The sequence below is a fragment of the Elephantulus edwardii genome, unplaced genomic scaffold (assembly GCF_000299155.1).
Source record: "Elephantulus edwardii isolate Elephantulus edwardi_28Jun2011 unplaced genomic scaffold, EleEdw1.0 scaffold00060, whole genome shotgun sequence".
Classification (NCBI taxonomy): Eukaryota; Metazoa; Chordata; class Mammalia; order Macroscelidea; family Macroscelididae; genus Elephantulus; species Elephantulus edwardii.
In genome coordinates, this window is record NW_006399810.1 from 1,663,298 (window position 1) to 1,672,014 (window position 8,717).

The following is an 8,717-nucleotide window of genomic DNA, read 5'->3' on the forward strand; positions in this document are numbered from 1 at the left end:
TTGCCTGCAACTCGATGGCACTTAATAACAACAACAACATTTGTTAAAGAGACTTTCATTTCTCCACTTAACTGATTTCATCTTCTTGTCAAAAAAAATCAGTTGACCATAGGTAAATGAGCTGATTTTTGGGTTCTCAATTCTATTCCATTGATTTATGTGTACCACTCACTATACCAGTACACGCTGCCTTGACCATCATGACTGTGTAGTAGGATTTGAAATCAAGGAGTGAGATGCCTCCTACCTTGTTACTCTTCTTCAAGAGTATTTTGCTTATTCAGGATCTCTTTCTATTCCAGATGAAATTGAAAATTGACTTTTCCATTTCGTTGAAGAATGGAATTGGTATTTGTACTGGCATTGTTTTGAACTTGTAGATTACCTTTGGTAGAATTGTCATTTTCACAATATTAAGTCTTCCTATCCAAGAGCATGGTATATTCTTCCATTTTTCCAGGTCTCTTTTTGTTTCTTCTAGTAATGTTTTGTAATTTTCTTTGAATAGGTCTTTTGTGTTTCTAGTTAGACTTACTCCCAAGTATTTAATCTTGTGATTAGCTATTGTGATGGATATTGTTTTTCTTAGCTCCATTTCTGTATTCTCTTTGTCACTGTACAGAAAGCCACTTGATTTTTGTATGTTTATCATGTATCCTACCACTTGCTGAACTGATTGTTGAATTGGTGACAGTTCTTCTCTGAATGTTTAATAAAATTCACTTGTAAAACCAAGTAGCCAAGGCTTTTGTTGTTGTTGTTGGAAGTTGTCTAAGTACCTCTTCGATTTCTTCTTTAGTAATGTGTCTGTTTAGGTATTCTATTTCAGACTGTGACTGTGATCATGCATTTCAGGCTTGCTTTTATGAGGTTATATTAACTTAATTTAAAATGTTAACATTATCTTTTCACTAAAGCAAGAACAAGCATAATTCTAAAGGGGGAAAAATCTGTTAGAAGTAACTTTTAAAAAATTTAGGGGCAATATAGTCAAACTTTGTAAACAAATCAGAATAAAAGAAAAGAAATAAAAAGTTTTAAAAAAGAAAAAAGGAGCAAGATAAATATTCTGCTGTCAGTGGTTTTATCTCTCCTCTTTTTTGTGCTGCTAACGCAAAAGCAGATTTTTCGCATCCAACAACCTCTCTATAAGAGAAAGATGGGGAATTTCCTTCTGTGTAGTTTGCTGCTTCCAAAAGCACACTGGAAAAATCAGCTACGTGTTGGTTTTGACTCAACGGTATATGACATAGCAACAACCAGTTCTGGGAAATGCTGAACATAATTCATAGAGGATTACAGAGGAAGAAGTGCAATTGTCCTTCTTATTGTTGTTGTTGTTAGGTGCCATCAAATCAAGTACAGCTCATAGAGACCCTACGAACAAAAGATCTGAACTCTGCTCTATCCTGTGCCATCTTTATATTTTCTGACCCACAAAAGTCCATTGCAGCATCTACTGTGTCAATCCAGCTGGCTGAATGTCATTCTCTCATGTATCATGTCATTCTCCAAAGAACAGTTTCTCCTATTAATATGTCCAAAGTATGTGAAGTGAAGCCTCATCATTCTTGCCTCCAAAGAGCACACCTGCTGCACTCTCTCCAAGACAACTTATCTTGGATAGTTTGTTCAACATTCAGGCTGAATTAGTATGGAGAAAGAATAGAATCCTGGTGTACTCCTTTTCCAATTTCAAATCATGCAGTGTTCTCCTGCTCCATTCACACAACAGCCTCCTTGCTTAGGTACAGGTTCCTCATAAGAACATTCAAGGACTCTGGGATTCCCATTCTTCCTGATTTGTAGGTTATATACATTTCTACATATAAATTCCTAAAAATAATCCCAATCTATGAATATAATAATAAAATTTATCAAGTAATATAAATATAAGATTAATATACAAAAATTATTCACATTTACATAAATCACCTAAAAAGAAGGGAAAGTTGTTGTTGTTAGGTGTCATTGAGTTACTTGCGACTCATAGCGACCTCACATACAACAGGTATGAACCCTGCTCTATCCTGAGCCAGCCTTATTGTCTCTGACACACCTACCTCCATTACCCCAGTCACTGAGTCAATCCATCTTATCCAGGGTCTTCCTTTCTTGCACTGGCCCTCCACCCTCCCAAGCATGATATCCCTCTTCAAGGACTGGTCCTTATTTTAAACATGACCAAAGTATGTCAGATGGAGATTCATAATCCTTGCCTCAAGGTGCAGCCTGGTTTCTCCAGGATGAACATGTTTGTTCTCCTAGCAGTAATGGTACATTCAATACTCTTCTCCACCACCACAGCTCAAAGGCATCAAATCTCCTTCTGTCATACCTAGACATTAGCCAGCTTTCTGATACATAGCAAGTAATTGTAAAGACCATGGTGTGGATCAGGAAAACTTTAATATTCAGTACTCTGGAGAGGTCCCTGACAGCAGACTTTCCCAATACAATTCATTTTTTTAATTTCTTGGCTCCTGGTAATTGTAAGTGTTGATTGTGGAGCCAAGCATGCTGAAGCTGTTAACAATCTCAATCTCTTTACCATCTATCATGATATTTTTAATTATCCCAGTGATGAGAATCTTTGTTTTCTTGGTGTTGAGCTTCAATCTCAATAGCAATAAAAATGTAACATACTAAATCATACATCTATCTAAAGATAGGTACTGTAAAAGGAGCAAAGGTAATGTGGGGACAGTAGATTTTGACCACAATTGTCTCCACAAAGGGGAACTATCCCCCCATTAATACAATTCACAGTATGAAAGAAATAGCTTCAAGATCAGAGACATAGCCCCTCATACTCTACACCTCTTTCTACCAATCACTGAGTCGGAAGTTCATTGCAAATTGACTCACAGACCTTACTCATAGTTGTCAGATTTATTAGGCAAATAGGCTGAGACAAAAAGGGTATCACACAGTAAAAGTTCAGGTTTCGTTAACAGCAGCCCCAAGTCAGATTAACAGCAAAATACAATTCTTCAATTAGTTCAGACAGCTTCTCAGTCAACAAATGAAAGTCCAGGTTCAGCCTAGCAGCACAAATGTAAGAAGCCTCTGGTTTCCTCAGTCCGTCAACAAACTTTGTTTCCTAACAGTCACAAGTCAGCTCTTCTCTTCCTTCAATCATATAGTGAACTTACCCGTTAAATCTCGGCTCTGTCTCTAGGATACCATCAAGTTATGCCTTGCCACAGTCGCCCTACAGTCTGATTAGCCCTGTATTTTATACTGGTCTCACATCTGTCGATGATGTTAAAGACACTAATCAATATCAAACCAAGTGTGGATAGTTGAAGCAGCTGGAGACCATGACCCCAGGGGAGCTAAGGGTGGCAGAGCTCAAAGATTCATTTCACTTACCTACTTCCACCTGGCTCTGTTGTTAGGTCTAAGGAAATGGATTTTCTTGTGGTGGTGTTATGTGCCATCCGGTCTCTTGCGATTCATAGTGACCCTGTATACAAGAGCCCTAAACGCTGCTCTGTCCTTTGCCAACCTTGTCATCTCCGAGTAAGAACTTTATAGAGAAAAGTCTAAACTTTACTGAGAAATCTTTAAAAGCTGAGGGATATACTAGTTTACTGAATAAAAAGACTTGAGGGTGCAGTATCAATTCACTTTCAATTGATCTGTAGAGCCAATTAAATACTAATCAGATTTCTGGCAAAAGTTTTCAAATAATTTGAACTATTTCAAAATTTAAAAGAATAAACAAAGACTCAAAAGAGTGTAAGATAAAGAGGATTTATCTTATTAGATGTGAAGATAATTTATTTTTAAAAATACTTGCACTTAAAATGTGGTAAAATATCACAATGTTGTTGTTGTTGTTGTTGTTGGTAAGTGACATTGAGTCGTAGACAACTCACAGCAACCCTATAAGTGAGAGACCTGAACACTTGTATAACTTTCATCATTTCTCAAAGTTCATAGAATTTCCAGAGGCAAGCTACTGTGGAAGTAGATGCCATTCCTGCTTCCAGGCTTGTTTTAATAGGGAGCTCCACTAAACACTTGGGTAATTATTATCATAGTTGACACATCAGTGTCACAGTGTTTAGCATCACAGTAAACACAAGTTACCTCTGTACAGCAAATGGATATGGATAGAAAAACAATGGAACAAAATTATGACAGCAGAAAGAAAAATCTCAAAAAAATAGAATTTTGATCTACCACAGGAACAGTATGATACTTTAGACAGTACATTTCCAAATAGAATAATAATGGAGCCATTTTTTCACATCACATCACAGTAAATGTCCTTTTAAAGGGGTTGAAAACTTGAAAGTGACAAGTAAAACATTTAAAATAAATAAAGATATCTTAATTATTTCAGTAACCAGAGGGATTTCTTAAACCAGACACAAATAGTCTCTAATTATGAAAAAGAAAAAGAAATTAATCTACCTTAAATCAACAACTTCTGTTCATCTATAGACAACATAAAGAAAGTGAAACAATAAGCCACAAACAGGAGAAAATGTTTGAAACACTCCTAAAAGAATAAAAAGTTCATATCCATCCAAAAACCAGACCTGTTGCCCTCCAGTCCATTTCACCTTATAAAACAGAGTTTAACTACTTCATAGTAGTAAGTAATGTAATTAATTCCCAAATGTAATCATTTAGGAAGCAGACTGTCAACATATCAGGCAGTGAGTTTGAACTGCTAACCTTTAAGTTAGTAGTGTAGTACTTGACTAATGTGCCGCCGGAGCTGCTACAAATCAACATTCAAATCTAAGGAAAAAGTCCTTTCCTTATTTAAAATTTAATTGTTAAAGGAAAAAGACAAAAAGAAGAAACTAGTTGTTTCTCTGAAGAAGAGGTTATGTAGTCCATAAATAGACAAAAATATCTCAACTTCCATGTAGGGTAGAATCAAATTAGAACCAAAATGAGTTATCAGCTTTAGACAAAAAATATGAACTCCAACAGTTTCTATGTCCATTAGAATGAGGAGCTATGGAAACTTGTAGTCCTAATTTTGAAAAGTACATTAATCCAACAACTGGAAAAACAAACAGCAACTCTTTTCCAAGGACTATTCCCTACAGTAATTCATACACGTGTGCATCAAGTAACTTACACAGACTTTTGTGTAACGTGCACAAGAGTACTATTCCTAAAATAATTAACAAGGTAAACACCTATTGTCATGCAAAGGGACAAAATTCACAGTACAAGGGAATATCACACAATAGTGAAAATTTATTAACTATAATAGGTAAGGAGCTGCACTGCCAACCCAAAGGTATGCTGTTTTGAATCCACCATTTGGTCTATGGGAGAGAGATAGACAATCTCCTTCTGTGCTATTTACTGCCTCTGTGAACACATTGGAAGGCCAGCTATGAGTCATTTCTAACTCAACGGTACATAACAACAACAACATAGCTCTATGCATGAAAAGAAAGCCCCTCAATGAGATGGACTGACACAGTAACCACAGCAGTGAACTTGACCCTGGCAAAGGCTGTAAGGATGGGGTAAGGATTCTGTTGTTCGTAGAGTGGTTCTGATTCAGAATCAACTCAGCATCACTTCACAGTATTTGTGTGCAAGAGCCGGTGGCATGGTGTGCCATTTTGGGGGCTATATGTTGTTATCTACAGTCAGTCAAATGGGAATTGACTCACAGTTTACCCCCCCCCCACCCCCCCAGCAGGTGTTCAGAGGCAATAACTCACATGGAAGGAGTGGCCAGTCTTTATCCGACAGAGCAACTGGTGGATTTGGACTGTGTTTCTTTGGGTTGGTAGCACACTCTTTACCACTAGGTCACTGTAGCTCCCACATTCAAGTCGACCTCAGAAGTCCAGTTGAAGGTATGTGTGAATTCACAGAAGTAGCCACTTCCTGTAAGATGGCTGCTGATGAGATAAAGAGGAGACTGTTGCTGAAGAACTTGTACAGTTCTAGTGGTTAAGTAGGTTTGAGCTTTTGAGAGTTCCTTTTATCATGATAGAGTTTATGATGTATACATCTGATATATTTTTTAACTTTTTAAGAAAAAATTTTAAAGAGGTAAAAGATTATCTATTTATCACAGTTAATTTATAAATCACAAAGTCCAGTACATGGAATAAAATGAAGTAAGCTTTACATATAGTTTACTAATTGATTGCATATATAAATTTTGAGGCATCTTTCTCTACTAGTAAATACTTTTGGTATACAAAAAAAATCTGCATTAATCAAAGACTTAAGTAAACATTCACTATTGACTGGAGCCATATTTTTTTGGGGGGCAGGCAAATGAGGTTAGAGAAGCTGAGTTCTTAGAGAAATTCAAGAAATTCTTTTAATCTCTCATGAAATAAGAAAGATTCTCTTTTTTTCCTCCTCTTGGAACAAAAATGAGCATGGTATTTGGCAAGCCAAGCCAACTGTTAAAGTACTGGATTTTAAACCTCCAATTTTGTGGAAGTGGAAGGAGGCCTGAAGCGATGGAAGTTCCCATTTGGGGGTTAAGACAAGAACTGACTGCTCTCCAAACACGTCTTAGTGATGGGGCTGGCATAGCTCCCTCCAAGTCTGTTGCTTTCCATCTGGGATGGCTTTTGTTAGCCAATCTCTAACTCCTTATTAAGCAAGACTATTATTCACCTAAGTGATATTTTGAGCTATAAGTGAATTAGTGGGCTCTATTAGTGAGTCAAGCACCAGTACTACAAATGGTGGGCATATTTTTTGATCCTTGACTTCTGTAAAGTGAGGAACTAGAGAATACAGTCCACTTGGTGGTGAGGACATTAAAGTGGGTCTTGTCTTCCATGTATTTTACTTCTAGAGAAAAAGAAAAGCAGTATGCCTATAATATATACCACAGGCAGAGGAGTCAATTCTGACTTATGATGACCTCACATGTTACAGGATGGAACTGAGCTCCGTGCGACTGTTGTATTCTGGAAGGAGATCTGCTGGCCTTTCCTCCGAGCCACCTGCATGAGTGGGTTCAAATCAACAACCTTTCAGAAAACCATGTGTAATAATTATGTGTAATCTTATACATTAAGGGAGATCTGGTGGCCTAGTGGGAAGAAGCTGTGCTGCAATCTGAGGGCACACGGTTGGAATCCATGAGCTGCTCTGTGGGAGAAGGATGGGCAATCTCCTCCAGTACGATTAACTGCCTCTGAAAGCCCACTGGAGGGTCAGCTATGGGTCTGTTAGGACTCGGCGGTACACAACAACAACAACAACGACTTAAACATGATAAGCCAAGTCCACTGCAAACAAGTTGGCGTGACTATTAGCAACTCTACAGACAGGGCAGAAATACCCCATAGGTTTCCAAGGCTATAGTCTGGGAAAGCAGACTGTCAAATCTACTTCCATGGCATGGCTGGTGTTTTCAATAGATGGCCTTTAGGTTAACAGACCAACGTTTTACCACAGCACCAGCAAGACTCTTTTTACATATCTATAAATATATATGTGCATATATGTATATATAAATATATACCCTCAAACTGTCTTGGTATACTAAATTCCTATTTTTATACCTCAGCTATGTAAAAATTATTTAAATCTATCAGAATATGATATTGCCAGTTTGTAACCCTTTTTGGCAGTTATCATCTTGGTACAGTAATTTGTTCAATTCTGTGAATAATTTATTGCATTTTATCTGTATTTGTTTATAGTACAAGTGGAAAATGTAAAAATGAAACTGCTTATAGTAGTGGCAGGAAGTGCAAATCTCATAAAATTTATATAATCGAGACAAACTTGGAAATAACTTAGGTGTGCTGAAAAAAGCGAGTCTTTGAGAGCAATTGGAAGCTCATTGGACCTAAGCCAGTTGCTGTGTCTTCAACTGTGAATGCAAGTAAGAAAATTCAAGAACATGCATAAAATACTAGTGCTATAAAATCAAAGATTATGTCTACAAGGCAAAGTGAAATTGGAGATTTTCTGAATTTTTACTGTCTTACAAAACAGTGGCAGTAGTAACGGTTACAGTTGTCGTTACTGCTAGCGTACACCAAGCTCTAGGTTCTCCATTTTATTCACATTATTTCTTTCTAATCCGCATATCAGGTCTACCTCTTCAGCTGAGTCCTCTTTGTTTCCTTCTCTTCTGTTCAACATCTAAACATGGAACTTAGCCTCAGCCCTGTTATTCCCCACTCATTCCCTAGAAGACGACAGTCATTCCTAATGTCCTAACGCTTTCACTGTCATCTATTGTCAGTGACAAGTGTGTGTCTTCAGTCCCGAAATCTTCACTGCGCTCTAAATCCTCTACCCAGCTGTCGGTTTGGCATTTCCATGGGAATGTTTGGTGTCTACTCTGGTGCCATCGTCCGCCAGTGTGGAGCTCATTTGCTTGGTTGAATGCACCAACAGTTTCCTGGGAGTAAACAACAACTCAGCTTATCGTTCTTGAGTCAGGACTGACCTACAGCTTCTGCTCCAGTAGGTTTTCAGAGGCTATAAATTGCCCATTATTTTCTCCAGTTATTATTTTAAGCAGTGCCTTGCCCACTGAGCCACCAGAGTTCTCTTCCCTTGGAGAAAGATAGGCAAGCTCCTCATTGTGCGATTTACAGTCTCTGAAAAACCGCTGGAGGGCCAGCTATGATTCGGTTCCCACTTACCACCAATGAGTGAAGCAGCTCACCCTTACGGTTGAAACTCTTCATTTCTATATGTTGTTGTTTAATGCCGTCGAGTCATAGATGACTCATAGC